Raw genomic sequence first — 20,606 nt, 5'->3', positions numbered from 1 at the left:
CCCTCCCTCCCTCCCTCCCTCCCTCCTTCCTTCCTTCCTTCCTTCCTTCCTTCCTTCCTTCCTTCCTTCCTTCCTGTTACCTTATTCTCTCTGCACAGAGGGCAAGAAGTTTCTAGACTAGCTTTAGAAATGCCTATATGCTGGTAGGCAATAATAATTGAACCAAACAGTTAGAAAAGTAATGTTGATTGTCTTTTGTTCAGTTTATTCTTGTTCAATTTTAATTAGGAAATGTGATCTGGTGAAAATTTTCTTAGCTTGGTAATGACATGAATACTTGCAGGAAGGTATGAGGGTGTTTGGTCCTTCTTGCTACTGCTTCAAATTTAAGCCTAGGGTAGAAATTTAGCCATAGTGATAGAGAAGTTTCTTTTTCTTTGCCAAGTTTATGAGCTTGAAATTATTAATGCTTTTCGGTCTTCCCTTCCTTCCTTTCCTTCCTTTCTTCCACAGGGTCTTACTCTCACCCAGGCTGGAGTGCCGTGCTGTGACCATAGCCCACTGCAGCCTCTACTTCCCAGGCTCAAGCAGTCCTCCCGCCTCACCCTCCTGAATAGCTGAGACTCCAGTTACGTGCCACCATGCTTGGCTGTTTTTAATTTTTTTGTAGAGATTAAGTCTCACTGTATTGCCCAGGCTGGTCACAAACTCCTGGGCTTGAGCAGTCCTCCTGCCTTGGCCACCCAAAGTGCTGAGAGCATAGGAATGAGCCACTGTGCCCAGTCTGTTTTTTCTGTAATTTTAAACTTCATTCACTCCACAGATATTTAAATCGTCAGGCATGGTGCTAGACCAGCATTGGAGATAGAGCGGCACATTGAATACACAGAGTCCCTACTTTCAAGAGGCTCCTCATTGAAGTTTTGCTAAATATCTGTCTAGTGAAGGTGAATAGTACAGCTTAGGAGAAACAAAATGCCAGACACCTCCATTAGAAAACCAGAAAATCTGGTCCTGGCCTGGTGGGTGGCAGTCTTGCGAACTCTCGTAAAAGTGCCTGAGATCATGAGCTGATGAAAGCCTGTACAGTCTTATGTGTGAGTGTAATCACCAAGGATTACCACATTCCTGCCAGACAACAGTTACAACACGGATGTCTCATGGTAATGAGCAGAGCTGGAGCGCTGTTGCAGTGGGGTGTAGACACACGAAAGCTGAGCCAAACAGAAAGGCGAGCTAATTACCAGAGAAGTCTGATTCTGTTTAGGGAGTCGTGTGTTGGGGGAATGAACGGAAGAAGTGGCCGGTTCCTCCTTCCCTTCCGCTTGTTCTCAGTTCCTCTCCACTCAGGATGCTCACTCAGGATGCTCCCATTCTTTGCTGAGAACCATCTGGAGATGCACATACAGCTGGAATAAAGCTACTTGGGGTTAGCTTAGGACAGCAGACCAGTTTCATGGAAGACATTTTTTTCTACGGATGGAGTAGTGGGGAGGAAGAGGGATGGTTTCAGGATGAAACTGTTCACCTCAGATCACCAGGCATTCGGCAGAGTCTCATGAGTGCGTAACCTAGATCCCTCACGTGCGCAGCTCACGATAGGGTTCACTCCTGTGAGAGTCTAATGCTGCCACTGTTCTGATCTAACAGGAGGCAGAGCTCAGGCTTAATGCTTGCTTGCCAGCCGCTCACCTGCTATGCAGCCCAGTTCCTAACAGGCCATGGGCCAGTACCCATCCGCAGCCTGGAGTTTGGGGATCCCTGGCCTAGGGGTTGTCATGAAACTCATTTCTCACTCAGGAATTGATCTGACTCCGTGGAACCGCCACAGACGTGTTAACTGGTTGAGGGCTAACAGGACTTGAAAAAAATGAAGGATAATTAGAAAAATAGGGGGAAAATGTGATGGATCCATTGGATGTCTACATTGAGCTACTAGCTACTCTAAAAGGCTTATAGAAAGGCCTCCTTTCTATAAGGAGGTAACATCAGTTGACCAGAAAGGCTGTGTTTCTTTCTTTCCTAAACTGCTTAATCAAAGATTTCAGTGGGCCTTACATAGGGAAAGAAATCAGGATAGAAAAGGGAGGTAGCAGGAATAAAGAAAAGAGTGAGAAACAGGTAGCTGGATGCGATATTCTCTCAATCCTCTAATCCCAGCACTTTGAGAGTAAGGCAGGCAGATCACTTGAGGTCAGGAGTTTCAGACCAGCCTGGCCAACATGGCAAAACCCTGTCTCCACCAAAAATTAGCCAGGTGTGGTGGCATATGCCTGTAATCCCAGATAATCAGGAGGCTGAGGCAGAAGAGTCACTTGAACCTGGCAAGCAGAGGTTGCAGAGTGGAGATTGTGCCACTGCACTCCAGCCTGGGTGACAGAGTGAGACTCCTCAAAAAAATAAAAAAGAAAGGAGTGAGTGATATGGGCTACTTATAAGTGAGGAGTGCATGTGTGTCTGTCTTTTGCGGAATCTGATCTTCTCTGAAGTCACACCTCCTATCTGGTGAGGAGTTGACTTAAGGGGGTATTCTATTTTAGTCTGTAGCCTTCCTGCTTGGTGTCTGGGTTTTTTCTAAGTCATCACCAGTGGAAGAATAAGTATTGGTCTGTTTGTCTTTCATGTTCTCTCTTTCCAGGCGTCCTGCAGAGCCCTTTATAATATTTATTTCAAAGTTGCTTATTATTATTATTTTTTGACAGGGTCTTGCTCTGTTGCCCAGGCTGGAGTACAGTGGCGTGAGCATGGCTCACTGTAGCCTCAGCCTCCAGTGCTGAAGCAATCCTCCCATCTCAGCCTCCTGAGTAGCTGGGACTACAGGTGTACGCCATCATGCCTGGCTAATTTTAAAATTATTTGTAGAGATGGGATTTTGCCATGTTGCCCAGGCTTGTCTCTAACTCCTGGGCTCAAGCAGTCCTCTGCCTTGGCCTTCCAACGTGCTGGGATTACAGGCATGAGCCACCGTGCCTGGCCCAAAATGGTTATTTTGATGAATGAAAATGGTCAAATCTCAGCAGCTGCATAGGATTCAACCTAGTAATTCAACTGCAGTCATTATCACCGTCTCTTCTTGTAGCTGCTGCTTAAATATTGAGTTTACAAACTTAGCTACAATTTATTAATATCCACTGAGTGCCATGTACTTCATACGTTGCAACTCTGCAAGGAAGTCATGATGCCTGTTTTGCCAGAGAAGATTACATGGGCTGGGGCAGGGGTCCAACTCAGAACCCTTTGGTTCAAGCATGGAACCTTCTTTATGCTACTGTAGCCCACTCACTGCCTTTGTTGCCTCAAGTTTTCTCCTTGATTCCCTTCCTTTATATTTCTGGCAGAAGTAAATGAGTCATTGGCTGGACAGATGAAAGGGATTTTGATGGACCACCAAACCACTTCACTTGAGGGTTTACAGGTTACAGAGTGTAGGCAGATTATCTTTACAAGTGTTGTCTGGTACTTAATTACCCTCTGTAATTAAGTTATCCACAGCAGGCCCCTTTTGTCTTAGCCAACTTATATTTCTTTAAGTTCTGGAGGAGAAAGGTGCTCTAATATTTGGGCCAAAACATTAGGAGGACCCATCTTCACTGTATTTCCACTTTGGCCTGGTCTTCTTTCTAGGCTGTGAGGCAGACCTGAATGTTTTTCTTAAAACCTCTTGGAGCTTTTGTTTTTTCTTATGCTCTGCCCTCCCTCCCCAGCTTTTTTTCCTTCATTCTCTAGAAGTCTAACATGTTTGATTCCTACTCTCTCTAGACATACACCTGGAGAGAATAATGTTTCCTTCACAGAATTCCTCCTTAGGATTTCTTGGGAAATATATGTGTTTTTCCAGATCTCTAGAAAAATCACTTATGAGGTAAATGGGAAAAGTGTTATAATTCTCCTGTGAGAATTGTATGAGTCAATGCAAAGACAGCAGAAAGAATCCAGTGAGGTCAAGTTGAAAGCAAGAACAGGAAAAGCTGACTTGGAGAGTTGAAGGGTAAGATCCACCTTTTTCAGACCCAGCACAGGATAGGAGCATGTGGGAGAGAATGGGTCATGATTTCTTCTCGCGGTTGCCATGTTAAAAATGTGTCTTTGTGGCCCAGTCTGCTACTACCATTAATGTGTCATCCTTGCAAGTAAAATAAGCTTATATGCATAGCATACTGTATATATATATCCTATGCTTGGTATTACAAGAAATAAGTTTTAGAAGTAAACTGAGTCTCTAAATTGGCAACTTCAACATATGATTCTGTGTAGTATTGTTAATTTGCTTGTAGATCCAAATGTAGGTTATTGTAGTGGTCAACAAAGTCTCTTTCTAAAGGGCCAGATAGTAAATATTTTAGGTTTTGCAAGCAATACGGACTCTGTTATAACTATCAGTTCTACCATTTCAGTGTGAAAGCCGCCATAGACTATACATAAAATGAACAAGTAAGCTGTTCCAATAAAACTTTTATTTACAAAACCAGACTGTGTGCTGGATTTTGCTTGCTACTGGCATAACATCCAATAATGTTCACTGGCATTTTCCAGGATCTTAGTATTTGCTATAGGCTACAATGTATTGTAACTACTACTAAGTGTGGTATTTCCTATTTAACAATGTTTTTAGATATCCATAATAATGAGTAAACAATGGAAGTATTTTAAGAACAATATATTCTGGAGAAATCCCTGGAAATTCCCATTTCTCATGGTCATTCACATTTTTTTAAATGTATAACTTGGGAATAGAATAACCTCAATTTTGTTGTTAGGATTATGTCAGACAATGCAAGTAATGTGGTTAGCACAGTTTTAGAACTAAAAGCTCACTAAATGATAGCTGCTATAATTAGTAATTCTCAAAGATGAAGAGTATTTATCCCATTTCATGGAAAAGGAAACTGATGAAACTCAGAGTTTAAATGAGTTGTGGAGGTCACATTTAATAGGCTGGAAAACTGAGTTGGACTGCTTAAGTCCATGTTCTTGCCACCATATCCTGCTTTCTGAAGTAGTTCTGGTTAAGGGCAATTCCACAGCAAGATACACCATAGTTTATTTGGTTTATGGGCTGGGTGAACAGACAGGGAGAGTATGGAATGGTTCTTGAAAGGGCAAGGACTTGCAACGTTTAGAAGCCACAATTTCTAGAAGCAAATGATATGGTTATAACTAAAGAGCTGAGAAAACTTGCCTTGACATTTTTTTTTTTTTTTCTTCCTGTGTGGACTGCCAAGAGCTTGTTTGATTTTAAGTGCTTTTTATGCTTGCCTGTTACTCAGGTCTCATCATATTGCAACAACTTTTAAGAAACTATGCCTGTTCTTTTAAACTGGATTACAGAAAACTGTACTGTAATGTTAAATGCTTAAAATTACAGTCAGAAAATTTGATTGCATTTTTCTTCCCCTTCATAGTCATCCTCCAGCCCCCTGCACGGGAATGTGCCTTTGACCCTTATGAGTCAGACTTTTACACAGTTTGATTAGCTGCCAAGAATTGAAACGCCATCGCCAGATAAGTTGGCTAAATTTTTGGGAAAAAACTCAGCTCAATGAACAGTTTTTGAAAAGCTGCTAGAGTTTATTATATAGATATTTATTTTATAACACTGATTTTTTTTTTTTTTTTGATGAAGAGTCTCCCTCTGTTGCGCCGGCTACAGTGCAGTGGTGCTGATCTTGGCTCACTGCAACCTCCACCTTCCAGGTTCAAGTGATTTTCGTGCCCCAGACTCCTGAGAAATTGGGGTTACATGTGCCTGCCACCACAGCCAGCGCATTTTTTATTTTTAGTAGAGACGGGGTTTCACCATGTCAGCCAGGCTAGTCTTGAACTCCTGACCTTAGCTGATCTGCCCACCTCAGCCTCCCAAAGTGTTGGGATTACAAGCGTGAGCCACTGCACCTGAACAATAGCACTGAATTTAATTAGTGCGTATATCTTTTTAGGGAGATTGTTTTTATATTTGCAGTCTCTCTTGGGGTTTTGAAGACAACAGTTTTTTGCTGCCTTTTAGGTCTGCCGAACTTGCCTATTGATATGAAGGGTATTTGTGGGAAGACAGGTGCCAAGTAGAACATTTGAAGCATTAAGTATCTAGCTAAACATGTTATTTCCCATTTTACCAACCTGGTCTTTCTTGTAATACACCACAGTTTTGATTTTAGTCCATGGTTTAGTTGAGAGTCCAGTGAATTTTAAAACAAATGTTAAATTATATTTAACTTGGAGATTTAATTTTTAATCCAGTTAACTCTTGTGCACCAAGGGTATGCTAAGTATCGTGAAAGAGAGCTAAAAACTGTAGAATAGTATGTGATTTTTACCTAGTTTTAAATTGGTTTTGACAAACCCTGTGCATGGCCGAGAATTAAGTGCCAGGTTGAGTCATATAGCATATAAATACCAGAGGAAATCGAAAGATCTGGGAAATATAAGAATCTTTAGAGAAGATGGACAGAGGCAGGAGAACCCAAACACTGTCTTAAAGGATGAGAAGGAATTTTGTGCAGTGTAAGATGACAGGGCTGGGATATTGGATGGCAAGTTAGAAGCACCTTCATAATGGGAAAAGAAAAGTCTCTGATTTTCAAAAAGAGAATCAGAAATATATTGTACCAGTGTTTATTTTTTGGCTTATCTGAACCTCTTCCTTCCCACCAATACAGTAACTCTCACTTATAAAGACATGGTTGACCATAGGCAGCACAGCTGAACACTGGCCTCCTCTTAAAATGCAGTTAGTTTTTGACAGAGGGGAGAGCAGCTTTAGTGTGAATCTGCCAAATTTCCCTGGCCCCAGCATCTTGGAAAATACCAGTATTTCAACCGTTTGTTCTGAAACTCAAAGGTTTGTGGGTGCCGCTCAGCTGATGAGTTTGTTTTTAAGGATGCCCACTTTAGAAATGCATTTTTGCTCTTTAACTTTGCTAAGTGATTGCTGAAAAAGACAAATTTCTGGTTAACCTGTCTATGGAGGATAGTTGTACATGTCTTATTCTTACTGTACCTATTATATGTTTAGATTTTCTTTTCTAATAGATTGTAAACCTCAATTTAAGCTGAAGTGAGGAACGGTTTGATAGTATCTGTAAAACTTTTCCCTTGAATTCCAAGGTGGATGGAAAGATTTTTCCCCATAATTATTGCAGAACGCAATAATTTGGGGTTTATTTTCTGCTTAGATTTATTTACGTGAAGGTTTTCTTGACAAAATGTCCTCTGAGGTTAAAAAAACGTGCTGTTTTCTGAAGGTAGTAAGTTCTTTAGTATTTTGTGTTACTTAACGATTTGAATGGGAAAGTTAGGTTCTAATAAAAATTTCCTCTTCCTTTCGCAAATGTTGATGTTTTTCAAGTCTTCCTAAAGGAAAAGGGAGCCTGGGTGGGTTTTTGTTTTATATTAGTTATCTAGAGCTCCCCTCCTCTTCCCTTCCACTTTGTGCTCTTTCCCCACCATTGTTTTATGAGCCTTTGAACCAGATCTGTCTATGCCAGAGATTGTTGCTGGAAAATAGACCAAAATCAGATCAAGTGGATGTGCAAGCAATTGGTTACTCTGGTATACTGGATGCCTCTAAGAGGGGCCAGGGATCTTGGAAAGGGAGGAAAACTTTTCATTCTATAGTTTGTACTGCTCAGACTTTTTTTAAAAAAAACTAAATGCACCTAATAGTACATGCAGAGTCAAACTTTTATTTGACTTTGTGTGTGGCAAGGGAAAGAGAAGAAAGGTCGGAACTTGATTTTGAAAAGGGCCGACTGCAAATCTTAATGGTTTTTGTGTTATTTAGAAAAAATATTTAAAGACCGTTATAGATCCCTGACCTCTGCACTCTTCTTATCAGTGTTTTCAAACTTTTCTGTACTTGCTGCACTTGTAGATAGGCTTTGTTTTGTGGTCCTAATTGAAAGGCGTGCCAAATGTGCACTTCCTTCAGCCACCGCATTCACAACTGGAGATTTTTCTTCTGCTTAGCTGATTTTCTTTCTTCTTTCCCCCTGCAGCCTGGGGCGTTGTTAAGCGTCGCATTGCCAAAGTGAGAACCGCTGGAGAACTCATAATCCCAGCAGCGCCTCTTCTACTCCCCGGGTACCCCAGTGACCAGAGTGAGAGAAGCTCTGAAGGAGGGCACGTGGCTTGAAAGACGGTGGGCAGATGTGACCAGGAGCCTGCGTTAAGGTAGCTGAGTCAGCTTTACCCAGGAGCTCTCAGAGCGGCGTTGCCAGAACCAGCAGTGCAACCACATCAACAAATCACTTCTTTTAATACTCTTTGGCAGAGATCAAATCTACAGGGTAAATTCTTTGCCACAAATGATTATTTGTTTATTTTTTTAAATATGAATTCAGTATAAGAAAGCTAGGACTGGCCTCATAGTTCTTAGTTTCAGCATTGCTTTCATAGTAGGCTTTGTTGGGTGGATCTGCACAGCTATTCTTTAAATTTGGCCAAGTTTTTCATGTAAATACTGCCAATGTTTCCCTACCTGTAAAATGCCTCTGCCATCCTTTTCACCTTACAGGGCCACTACATTAATTTTTTCTTTTAAAATAGACCTTGTTTCTTTTAGAGCAGTTTTAGGTTCACAGCAAAATTGAGCAGAAAGTAGAGAGAGTTCTCATCTATCTCCCCAACACCTCCCCTCCTGTCAATATCCCACACCAGAGTAGTACATTTACCACAATCAATGAGCTACATTGACACATCATTATCACCCAAAGGCAATAGTTTACATTAGGCTCAATCTTGGTGTTGTACATTCTGTGGGTTTGGACAAATGAATAATGACATGCATCTGCCATTATAGTATTCTACAGAGTAGTTTCAGCGCCCTAAATATCTCTGTGCTCTACCTATTCATTTCCTGTTTCCACTAGCCCTTGGCAATCACACTGGGCTTTTTACTGTGTCCATACATTTACCTTTTCCAGAACTACATTTTAATAATATATTTCCTGTGAAGTGCTTTAAAAGCATAAAGAAGCCTTGAGCCAGGCATGGTGGCTCATGCCTGTAATCCCAGTGCTTTGGGAGGCCAATGTCGAAGGATTGCTTGAGCCCAGAAGTTTGAGACCAGCCTGGAAAACATAGTGAGACCCCATCTCTAAAAAAAAAAAAAAAAAAAATTAGCCAGGCGTGTTGGCGGGTGCCTGTATCTTCAGCTACTTGTGAGGCTGAGGCACATGGATTACTTGAACCTGGGAAGTTGAGGCTTCAGTGAGCTGCGATCGCACCACTGCAGCCCAGACTGGGCAACAGAACAACACCTTGTCTCAAAAAAAAAAAAAAAAATTCTTGCTTTCCAGGATGAAATGCTATTAAGGGTGCAATAAGTTATGGGAGTAACAGGAATACCTACTTGGAATAGGGTCAGTAAGATGTTTCTGTGAAGCAGGCCTGAAGTGCAAAATGTTGATGTTTGTGTCTTTCTGAATTTAGTGTTTAGGTTGCTTGATAGTGGTTTGAACCATGTATATGGAGACAGAAGCAAGGAACTCAGGATTAAATTCTGCCAGGATTGGTCTATGCAGCCTTCTTAGATTTAATACTTTTGAGGAAAGTCTCTGATATAGTTGTTAGGTGCATTCTTTTCAAACAAAAGTCTAATGTATTATTATAAAACAGTCTTCTTCTTCTTATTGTTATTATTACTATTTTGAGGCAGGGCTGTTGCCTAGGCTGGAGAGCTGTGATGCAATGATAGCACACTGCAGCCTCAAACTCATGGACTCAAGGGATCCTCTTGCCTCAGCCTCCCAAGTACTTAGGACTATAGATGCTCATCACCACACCTGGTGGTGGTGGTTATTTTTTTTAGAGACAGGGTCTCACTATGTTGCCCAGGTTGGTGTTGAACTCCTGGCCTCAAGTGGTCCTCCTGCCTTAGCCCCCCTATAGCCTTATATTTTATGTGAAAGTTAATTTTGATTATTTCATGTTAGATAATACAAAACAGTATAAAGCATAGCCATATATAAAGATAAAAGTTATTCCTTTCTCTCTTTCACCTTTGGCTAAAATCTTGGAATACAAACTTTCCTGTTTACAAACCTTTTTATATGCAGATACTTTTATATACAAACAAAATATACATATTAATCATGTTAGAAATTGGTGGAACATGACCACACATCCTATTTCACAGCTTGCTTTTTGGCTTGACTTGGTATATTACAGATATTTTTCCTTTTACGCGGAATTTAATGTCAGGGTGAGTAATCCCTGCATCGTCTCCCTTATATGGCTGTAATGTAATAATCACCAGTCCTCAAGTGAGAGGTTAGTCCATAATTTAAAGGGGGTAGGCGGGAGATCTTTCACATTAGGGACAAAACCAAGGCCATGACTATTGACATTGGACTTTTGGTCACTAAGGATGTTTTTATTTTCCAAGGCAGACGATACACTGCTTGGGGCTGTTGCCAAGGCGTCAGTTGTGTCAAATTTTTATTTTTTGGAGGCTGTGTTAATGTATTAGCATAGTTGTTAGTTCTGGCTACCATCCTTTGAGAATTTTGAGATACCTTTTATGCCCGTTTAAGGTGGTGTGAGGTTGAATTCGTTTGAAGAGGAAGTAATGAATAACAGAGATGGAATTAAGAGACAGACTTTATTTTATGTATATATTTATTTGAGGGAGAAGGAGATGATGGCTGTAGTTAATCCTTACCCCTGTGATTCTTAATTATGAGACAGGGTTAAAATTGTTCAGCTCGGTAGTTTCCTAATGTGGTTAATGGTAAGAGTCACTAGAGAAGTTTTCAGGTATCTGGTGTTGGCAATGAATATTTGTATTTTTGTTATTTTTTAAAGCATTTGCTTTTAGAAAGGTAGTATTATCAGTGCATACAAGATTAAAAAGGCATAAAAGAGTGTAGAGGGAAAATTAAGTCTCCCTCCTCAGTCTCCCAAGTACCCAGTGACCCTTCTAGAAACAACTACTGTTACCATTTTCTTGTGTATTCTTCCAGATAGTTCAGATATATATAATATACAGGCATATAACCTATGTTACAATTTTTCTTTTTTTTTTTTTTTACACACATGGTAGCAGTATCCACAGTTTTGTACCTTTTTTCATTGAAATAATATTTCTTGGAAGTTCTTACATAGTAGCACTGCATTCATTTTTAGTAGATACTTGGTATTCCATTGTGGAGGTGCGCTATCATGTATTTAACGATATTGATGGGCATATAGATCATTTCCAGTTTTTATTATCATGAACAGACCTATAGGGAATAACCTTGTATATAGAGTATCATTTCAAACTTGTGTTAGTGTATCTATAGGATCCATTTCTAGTAGAATTTCTAGGTCAAAGGTTACACACATTTTAATTTTGGTAGAAATTTATTGCCAAATTGGTCTGTTTGTAGACCTTGACAAATTTTAGATTTAACAGCAGTGAGTGAGAACACTGATTTCTCCTGCCCTTGCCTGTCAAATATGACTGCCAAACTGATTATTTTATTTCTTGGCCAAAGCAATAGGTAAAAAATGGCAGTTTAATGTGTTTTCATTTGCATTTTTCATAGTTTGATTGAGATTGAGCATTTTTTTTTGTTTAAAAGCCACTTTTATTTCTAGTTATTTTCTTTCTGTATTTGTGTTCTTTGTCTATTTTGCTACTGGGTTATGATTTTTATATCAAAAATACCACATCAAAATTATCGGTTCCCCCTTTTTTATCCTTGTGATATGTGCTATTTATATTTTCCTCAGTTGGCCATTTGTATAGAAATAATCATTATTTTGTTGTGCAGGTTATTAAAAATGCGTAGTTAAAATTGCCAATCTATTCACTCAACCATTATTTATTGAATGCCTCTTGTGTATGAGAACTTGTTCTAGAGACCAGGCTGTAAAATAGTTTAAAGAAAAAAAAAAAACAGACCCAATTCTTGCTCCACGGCAGAACTTACATTCTTACTTACATTGGAGGAAATGGTCAATATCATAGTATCATACTTAAAAGACCTTTTTCCATTTTTAGATTTAAAAACTTACTATCTCCTGGTTCATTCTAGTGTCATGTGGGCTTTTTTAAGATTTAAGTCTTTGATCCATCTGAAATTTTAGGTATCAATTCAACTTAATTTTTCTCTAGATGCTCTATTAATTAGGGTTAGGTTGAATTGCTGTAAGCAAAGGACTGAAATATGCTATGGTTCAAAGAACACAAAGTTTCTTGCAGGCCTAGAAACAGTATATTATATAGTATTACACTATAGTAATTGCCTCCTTGCCTTTCTTTATGAGTCCATCAACCAAGTGTTCAGACCTACAGATTGGTCTTGCATTACCTCTGTCTTGTAAGTCTCTTAAAACTGGGGCTTCCCCCTCCAGCCCATTCTTTCCCTTATAGTTTCTCTGTTGAAGAACCTGTGTTTTTTTCTTCACTTAACAGTCCCAGTGTAAGCAAAACAGGTCAGCGGAACAGCCCGTATCCACTGATCATTCAGAGGCTGAGTTCCTTCTCTCTCGTGGCTCTAGTAATTGTTGCTGTGATTATCTGCATGGCCATATCTGAGTTGCTGCCATAGCTGGGTCCCCACCATGGGAAGGGCAAAGGAGAAAGTCCAGGGCTGGTGATCAGAAACTACAGACATCACTACAGATGAGAACTATAGTGATGAGAACTTCATTATAGGGGTATGTCTAGCTGCACTGGAGACTGAAAAGTGAAGTCTGTGTGGGCTGCCTTGCACCCAAGAAGAAGAAAAGAAGGAATTTTAGTGGAAAAGGAGCAGTCTCTACCACATTGGCTAGTCATTCCAATTTTACTGAACAGTCCCAACTTTTCTCTTTTGGTGTCTTTTATACTGTAAATTCCTATATAGATTTTGGTCTATTTCTGGGATAACCGTTTAGTTTCATTAATCTGTCTGCCTAGTGATGCAGCAGAATTGCATTGTTATAACTTTTGAGGCTTAGTTTTTTTTTTTTTTCTTTTTCATAGGGGTAAGTCTCCCCATTTTAAGTCCTATTTCACAGAATTCTAATATATGTGTGTGTGTGTGTGTGTGTGTGTGTGTGTGTGTGTGTGTTTAAAATATGAACTTTAAAAGAACTATACCTAGTTACCACCCTGTCCCCTCCATGAAGAAAACCTATTATTATTGGGATTTTGTTAAATATAAAGACTTCATTAGTGAAGGTTCACATCTTTATGATGTTCATTTTTCTTATTTGACAATAGCGTTGCACAGTTCCTTTGAAAAACACCGATCTGAACCCTAGACTTTCTATATCCTTTGACCTGTGGCACTTACTGAAGTTTATGGGAGGAATGATCGCTTTATATGATGTGTTAATTTTATTTCAATGCATGATTTCTGATTATGACCAGAAGACATACTTTTTTCACTATTCTGTTAAAAATAAACTTGGAACTTGTAAAAAACAACTTCTTCAGGTTGAAGATAAGAAAAGAGTTGATATTACAGAAGTTTTTTGCATAAACTTATTTGTAATATATAAACCTGGGCTCCTTGTTTGCATATATATGATGCAGTGCTTGCTACTTGCTTAGTGTATGTGTATGTATGTATATACTTGTAACAACATGTATTCAGCTTTTGTCCTTTCTTTTTCACCTTTTAAAATATAAAACATAAATTTACACAAGCAGTGTACATAGTTTAGTTAATTACAAGGTGAATATTTCTGGTGCTCACCATGCAGGCCAAGAAACAGTATATTATATAGTATATGCACTGTAGTAATTGCCTCCTTGCTTTTCTTCATGGGTCCATCAACCAGGTGTTCAGACCTACAGGTTGGTGTTACATTATCTTTTTATGTCTTGCAAGTCTCTTAAAACTGGGGTTTCCCCCTCCAGCCCATTCTTTCCCTTATAGTTTCTCTGTTGAAGAACCTGGCTATTTGACCTCCACGTTCTTATTTGCTAGGTTTTGGTGATTGCATCCACATGGTTAATTCATTATTTTTTAGTGGCATACGTTATGTGAACACCTCAATCTGGGCACCAGGGTTGCTCACTGCTACTGAGTGGGTCTTTATATCTAGGCCCGCTTAGTGGACAGAACCAGGAATTAAATACTTATAAAATACTTCCTGAGTTCATTCTGAGACTTACGATTCAAATTTGGTTTATAGGGTTTTAACTTAACCTTTTCTGTATAACATCTTTATCTCCTTCATTTGACACAGAATTCTAGTCCTCAAAAACAGCAGAGGATGATAGTCAGAATACTCCATAGATACTCATTTGCTTTCTTTTACATCATACACACAGCATTCTCAGTAGTGCCACAATACTAACACTATACTGCTAGTTATGAAAACTGAAAACAATTTCTTTTTTGTATGCTATTTCCATTCTTCTTTTGATTTTGTTTTTTTTTGTTGTTGGAGGGTGTTTGTAGTTGTTGGAAATTGGGCAGATTTAAACACTGATTAGCTCTTAGATGATATTTGAAGGAGGAATAATTTTAACTTTGTTGGGTGAGATGTTGGGTTTTAGTTATGTTTAGAAAAAGTCCTTATCTTTCAGAGAATTTGTGGGTGAAATGATATGACATATGTGATTCTCATTAAAATACCTCAGGAAGAAAATGGGAATGGAGGAAATTAGGCTGCTTATTTTTGAAGCTGGGGGTAGAATGTTGCTTATTTTTGAAACTAGAAGGTTTTAAAAGAAGACATATTATGCTTCCTGTTTCTATGTAACTTGAACTATCTGTAATATAAAATATAAGTATTAATTTTATAAACAGCGAAAATTAAAGAACACATGGGAGGAGAGCAATAAGGAAGGAACAGACAGTGAAGGAGGAAATGCCTAAAGAATGGGTGATTTTATTCTCAACCTGGTGGTCCAGCCTGGTGACTATAATGGTTCCTGAGTCTAAAAAAATGATAACATCTTGAGTGAAAAGAAAAGGCTGAGCTGTCGGGCCTAAACCAAGATCTAAGGCATGAGTGTCAGAAGAGGAAGCCTCTACCCAAGGAAACTGAGAAGGATCAAAGCATAAAAAGCAGAGATACCAGAGAATGGGGCCTACAAATCCCAGCTAGGGAAGAAGCCAAGGGAAGAAGGTGGTCACAACACCACATCCTACACAATCAGGGAGTGAGACCTCCTCGTCATTTTTAGCATCACCCAATTTGCTGGGGTGTGGGGGATTCCTAGGCCCCATCATGGACCACAGCCTCTAGTGGGTGAGGCTTGGGAATCCATAGTTTGAAGAAGCTCCCCTGTGAATCTGAAGGATAAGATAAGGACTCAAACGAGGTAGAACCTTAATAAGGGGTATTTTAGTGGATTGTCCAACACTATGGACCGAAGACTGGCTGGAGGATGTGGAGGATGCCTATGTAGGTTGCTCTTCTAGAAAGTGTTCGGTGAAAGGGTGAAGAGGGTGGATACTGGAGACCTCGGGGCTGAGGAGGTGGTGGTAGCCGAAGCTGTTGCTTATGACGATGTAAGAGAGATTGCCTGTAAATGAGAAGGGTGTGGATGGTTTTTGGTGCAGGATAACTGAGTAATTGGGCTATGTATGTCCTTAGGCCCACCATTGCCAGAGAGATTATTTTTTGGAAAGAGAGATTTTTGATGGTTCAGGGAAAGCTTGGAAATATTCATCATGGATTAGATGTTTCTTTCACTTGTTAGCATTTTGAATTACATATTAAGGGGAGGAGAGGCATCAAAGTCTTCTCAGTGTCTTTGCTTGTCAAGTTCTTATTGGGCCGTTCTGGCCCATCCTTGAGAAAGAAGGAAGGAATGGAGCCTGGCACAATGGATACGGGGATCCCCTCCCTGCCACCATCATGATCTTACAGTTTTCTCTTTTGCCTGTTTCCTTGCCTTTTGTTAAATGGCAGTCTTATATATGTAGAACCTGCTAAAGGGGTTGCCTGGTACAGAGTAGTGTTTTTCAGTCCTTACGCTTTTGGAGTATTGGAAGGATTCCAATGTTTCCACAATGATTTCATAACCACAGTGTTTGAAGTTTGTGGACAAGGACTGAGGTGAGAATACTGTTCTGTTTTCCACTGCCGTGGGGTCTTTGTTTTGTTTTATTTTTAGTTTTAATTTTACTTGTTTTTTAGAGATAGGGTCTCGCTCTGTTACCTAGTCTGGAGTGCAGTGGCATGATGATAGCTCACTATAACCTTGAACTCCTGGGCTCAAGTAATCCTGTCGCCTCAGCCTCCAGAGCAGCTGGGACTACAGGCCCACACCACCACGCATGGCCAATTTTCTTTCTTTCTTTTCCTTTTTTTTTTTTTGTAGAGATGGGGTCTCACTATTTTGCCCATGCTGGTCGTAAACTCCTGGGCTCAAGCGATCCTCCTGCCTCAGCCTCCCAAAGTGCTGGGATTACAAGCATGAATCACTGTGCCTGACTACATTTTATTTTTAATAACAGATCACATTCACCATTTTCAACTCTTAGTGGCTTTCTACCTTTGTGTTCTTGGGCACATCACCTATTTTTAAGACTTCATTCTTTCTCCCTACTTCATAGAGTGCATTTATTTTTACTTTTAACATTGTTTTCTTATTTAGGTCAGTGAGTGTTTCTGGTTAGGTGGGTGGTTTTTTGGTTACATCCGTTCTCAGGTCTCTCTCCATCTGGTATCCATCCAGAACCTCTCCCTGCCTCCCCTCCCCGTCGCCTCCTTGTTTCTGTTGTGGTTACTTGGATGCTAACCCATTCAACTTGTGCACTGACCCTGGTACATGGCTCGTTTTCTTTCTCATGATCATATTTATACTTTTGATGGATATATTTAAATGAACAGCTGTGTGTTTGTTGAGTCATACCACAATTATCTGATTCTGCTTTAGCTGCTTGACTGGCAAAAGCATATTTCAAGCTAAATTGTGAGAGAATTCCATTAATCACATTCTATTCGGGGGAGGGGGGAGGAAAAAGACCACTAAGAGAATTCTTTTCCAAGGTTAATGTTAATTAGTGATTCCATTATTTAGAGTAGGTTGATCTGGTTGCTATTTAATGTGTCACTTAAGAAACTTTACAAAGTTTAAATAACTATAAAAATAACTATAAAAGGTTTAATGATATCAGCCGTATAGGCAAAATTCCCTGGAATAATTGATGTGCAGATAAAGTTAGTTGCTGCTGGTGGTCTATTTAAATAGATAAGGGGGTCTTTCAAAGAGTTCCTTTATGTAAAGACCAGGGTTCTTGCTATAATTAATTGGCTAAGTATTTTGTCTTAAGCCTCCTGGAAAGGTAACATCCAATTCAGAAATGTTACAACTTTCCTTTTTTTTTTTTTTCTTTAAATGTATTAATTACTAACTGTAACCTCTGGTCGAGTCTTTGGCTTCCATCAACTGGATCTGTTTTTCTCCTGACACTTCCTTGGGGTTCTTTCTAAAGGTTATTAATAGGCATGGAAGCATGGCTTTCCAAATAGTGTCAATAACTGTTAGAAGCCTTCAGGGGAGATAATATGTCAATTTCTGACTTGTAGGAGATGTATTTTCAAGATACAGACGCTGTCTCAGAGGTCACTAAGGATGGCTCTGGGCCTGTCAGCTGGTGTCTGCAACTAGAGATCCAAGTAGTCCTTTCCAACTGGGATATTGTCCACCAGGGAGTTGTCTGGTACACCCAAGGTCTGCCAGCCGTCTTTTTGTTTGGCTGCTTCTCTTGGATGACACCCTTGAAAACTGGAATCCAAGTTACAAATGATATATTTTAATTTATCTCAAATATCTGCTTGCTACTATGTTAAATCAAGGACATACAAACCTACCCCAGTCCCCCCATTTCCTTGCTAGGCGGTATAAAGCTCAAACTTCACCTTCCTCTCTCCACACCAAAGTGTAGCCTAGGCTAAGATGCTAAAATGAATGTGCTTTAATTTATATTATGCACCTGGTTGGTGCCAAGGTTGAAGATATAGTCATGAGCCAGGCAGAGGTCTTACTCTCATGTTGCTTATATGTTGGTATGTGGAGGAGAGAGAAACACAGTAAAAATAAATTACACTAATAAGTAAATGACAAATTTCACCTAGTTGTTAAGTTATATGAAGAAGATATGATGGGGTAATAGAGTTCATGGGGGTGGGGTGAGAACATCTGAGACAGGAATGTGTTTGGAGTGTAGGAGTGAGACGGAAGGCTTTGGTTAGGCCAGTGTATAAAGGGTGATGTTTCTCACTATCCCAGAAAATTGCTGCAGTGCCTGTCATTAACAACAGAGAGACAGAGACAGAGACAGAGAGAGGAATGTATCTCTCTGGCCTTGGCATTCCTTTCATCTTATACTCACCCCCGCCAATTATTATAGATTAATCACGTTAGCTGTGTCAGTGCTTCTAACACCATTTGTCTAGTCATGGGAGGAATAGAAAGGTCTGCACTGTTAGGTTACAGGGGAAACTTCAGGTCAGACACAGCTAGAAATGAGACAGAGGGCTGAGACAGTGTCTACCTGAGGACTTTGGGAAGAAGTGGGATTTTAAATGAACTTCAGAGTTACATCTAGAAGAGCTTTATGGGAAGGAATAATGGGGCTTTTCCTGCCAATAGGTAAAAAAAAAATTGTTCCAGTCACAGTTTGCAGAGGAGGGACAGGGAGTGAGCTGTGAGCTACATTGGGGAATGTAACAAAATAGCTGGGTGATGTTGGAGTCCTATCAGTTGAAACAAAGCAGGCAGACCATGGCTATTTGAAACAAAGGAATGAAGTGGAAAATGAGGGACAGTCTCCGTGTAGTCAAGCCTGGTGAAATGAAACCTAGTTTTGAGGTACAAGTAAGGCGTGCAGCAGGTGATCAAAACACTGGATTCTCAGAAGTTTAGCCTAAGTATTCTGTGTATATCTGGCAGGGGTGTAGCAAAGTCAGTTTCATTCTGTGTACAGTTAAAATAAATTTACTGGGAAGCCTTTGATTCTTACGTAGTAGCCTAAGCTAAACCTTTCACTTTCTTTCAATTAAGTCTATCTTTTTTCATTTTACGGATCTTATTGTTTGCTTCCCTTCCTTCCCAAACCGTATCTAGGGTCCATCTGTTACAGCTGGAATGTTTATAGTGTAACTCAGTCAAAACCCATTCTTTCCTGAAATAATCCATAATTATTTCCTCTAACTACAGGATAAACCGATCCAGGGCCTGGTTTTCAGTTCTATAGGACTTGTCCAAGAAGCTATTTGTATTCATCTATCATGAAAGATCAAATTACATGCTAATATTCTGAAAGTAACACCCCGCCAGAAACCCTCCAGCAGCAATGAAGTCTATATAAAACCAAGCCTTGGCAATTTACACATTGCCAGTTCAGACAGAGTGTGATGGTAAAAATATTTAACAGGTCATTTTTGAACCGTAGAAAAGACCCTGACTTAACTTATATGGTATGATAGCTTCAGTTTAACCTTTCTATGCAGCTATCACTGATAGCCCATGTCTCATTTCACTCTTCCCAAAGGCACAGGTAGTTTGGCACCAGCTGCCTTTGGGTTAGCTCATTGCCTTTAGAGTATAGAAGAGATAGACTATTCTTATATTATCTAATCAGCTACAGTGGCTGATATTGGCCCCGCTTGGTGGCGGTTGATGTAAGTCTATTTTCCTTCAAAGTTTCATGTCTAGAATTTGACTTGTCGGGCCTAACTCTGCCCCCACATGTGCCTTTCTGTTTTTATTTTGGGGGGTGAGTTTATGAGAGAACCAAAGAGTAGGGATAGAAGATGGGAACTAGAAACCAATGATGCATTGTCAAAGAGGCTTGTTTCCTATGATACCAGTATCTTTTCTAGGGGCAGAGGGAGGGAGGAGATAATTGGAGGTCACAAAGAAATATGAAATTGTCTAAGGTTAGAGGAATGGAAAGAAGGCATGATTGAATGGTGTACTAAATAATCATCAGTAAATGTTGTTTAAGATGAAAATCAAGATTGTCGAAGTTCAGAAGAATTGAGGCTTGATAATATGTTAAGGATGGCAGAGTGTGGTGGCTCACACCTGTAATCCCAGCACTTTGGGAGGCCGAGGCAGGTGGATTAATTGAACCCAGGGGTTCGAGACCAGCCTGGGAAAATGGCGAAACCCCACCTCTACCAGAAAATATGGAAAGAATTAGTCAGACATGGTGGCATGTGCCTGTAGTCCCTGCTGTTTGAAGGGCTGAGGCAGTAGGATCATTTGAGCCCAGGAGTTTGAGGCTGCGGTAAGCTGAGGTCGTGCCATTGCACTCTAGCTTGGGCCACGGAACGAGACCCTGTCTCAAAAAATACCAAACAAACAAACAAAAACTGTTACGGATGACAGAACAAGATTGCTAAACTGTGGCTGGCTAGTTAAGTGAAAATTGTATAGAGTGGTGGTTGATTAAGGCCTTTTTGACCTGACACAGGTAAGTTTCTTCTACCTTCCTAGATGACTAAGAGAAAGCAGGATTCCACAAATTATTTTTCTGCCTTTGCCTCTGCCTTTTATATTAAAGAGAATTATTTTTCCCTTATGGAAGGCATCATACAGAATACATAAATATATATAAAGAAAAAAACTGTCCTGGAATTGTAGTGATAGCCCTTACCAATGGTGAGCAAGTATAGGTTAGAAAATGTCTTCAGGGGGCTGATGTAAAAGTCATTCAAAATAGGGGTGGGTGATTGTATGGCCTGTCTTCCAAGATTCTTTTTCTTTTCTTTTCTTTTCT

The 20,606-nt window shown here is 39.9% G+C and overlaps 1 protein-coding gene across 6 annotated transcripts in view; it reads left to right on the top strand.

The window, feature by feature from the left end:
* The window catches only part of ACVR1 (activin A receptor type 1), a 144,233-nt gene that overhangs the window by 50,483 nt on the left and 73,144 nt on the right, over positions 1–20,606 (top strand). For 5 of the 6 annotated variants that reach the window (XM_017547246.2, XM_037745285.1, XM_017547256.2 and 2 more), the window contains exon 2: positions 7,935–8,109. The gene's annotated coding sequence lies outside the window, so the exon portion shown is untranslated. Of the gene's footprint in view, positions 1–7,934; positions 8,226–20,606 lie in introns of all 6 variants that reach the window. The other variant, XM_017547263.2, reaches the window with a different exon arrangement.

This window comes from Cebus imitator, unplaced genomic scaffold (genome assembly GCF_001604975.1).
Source record: "Cebus imitator isolate Cc_AM_T3 unplaced genomic scaffold, Cebus_imitator-1.0 Scaffold10, whole genome shotgun sequence".
Classification (NCBI taxonomy): Eukaryota; Metazoa; Chordata; class Mammalia; order Primates; family Cebidae; genus Cebus; species Cebus imitator.
This window is presented reverse-complemented; position numbering and strand designations above follow the sequence as displayed.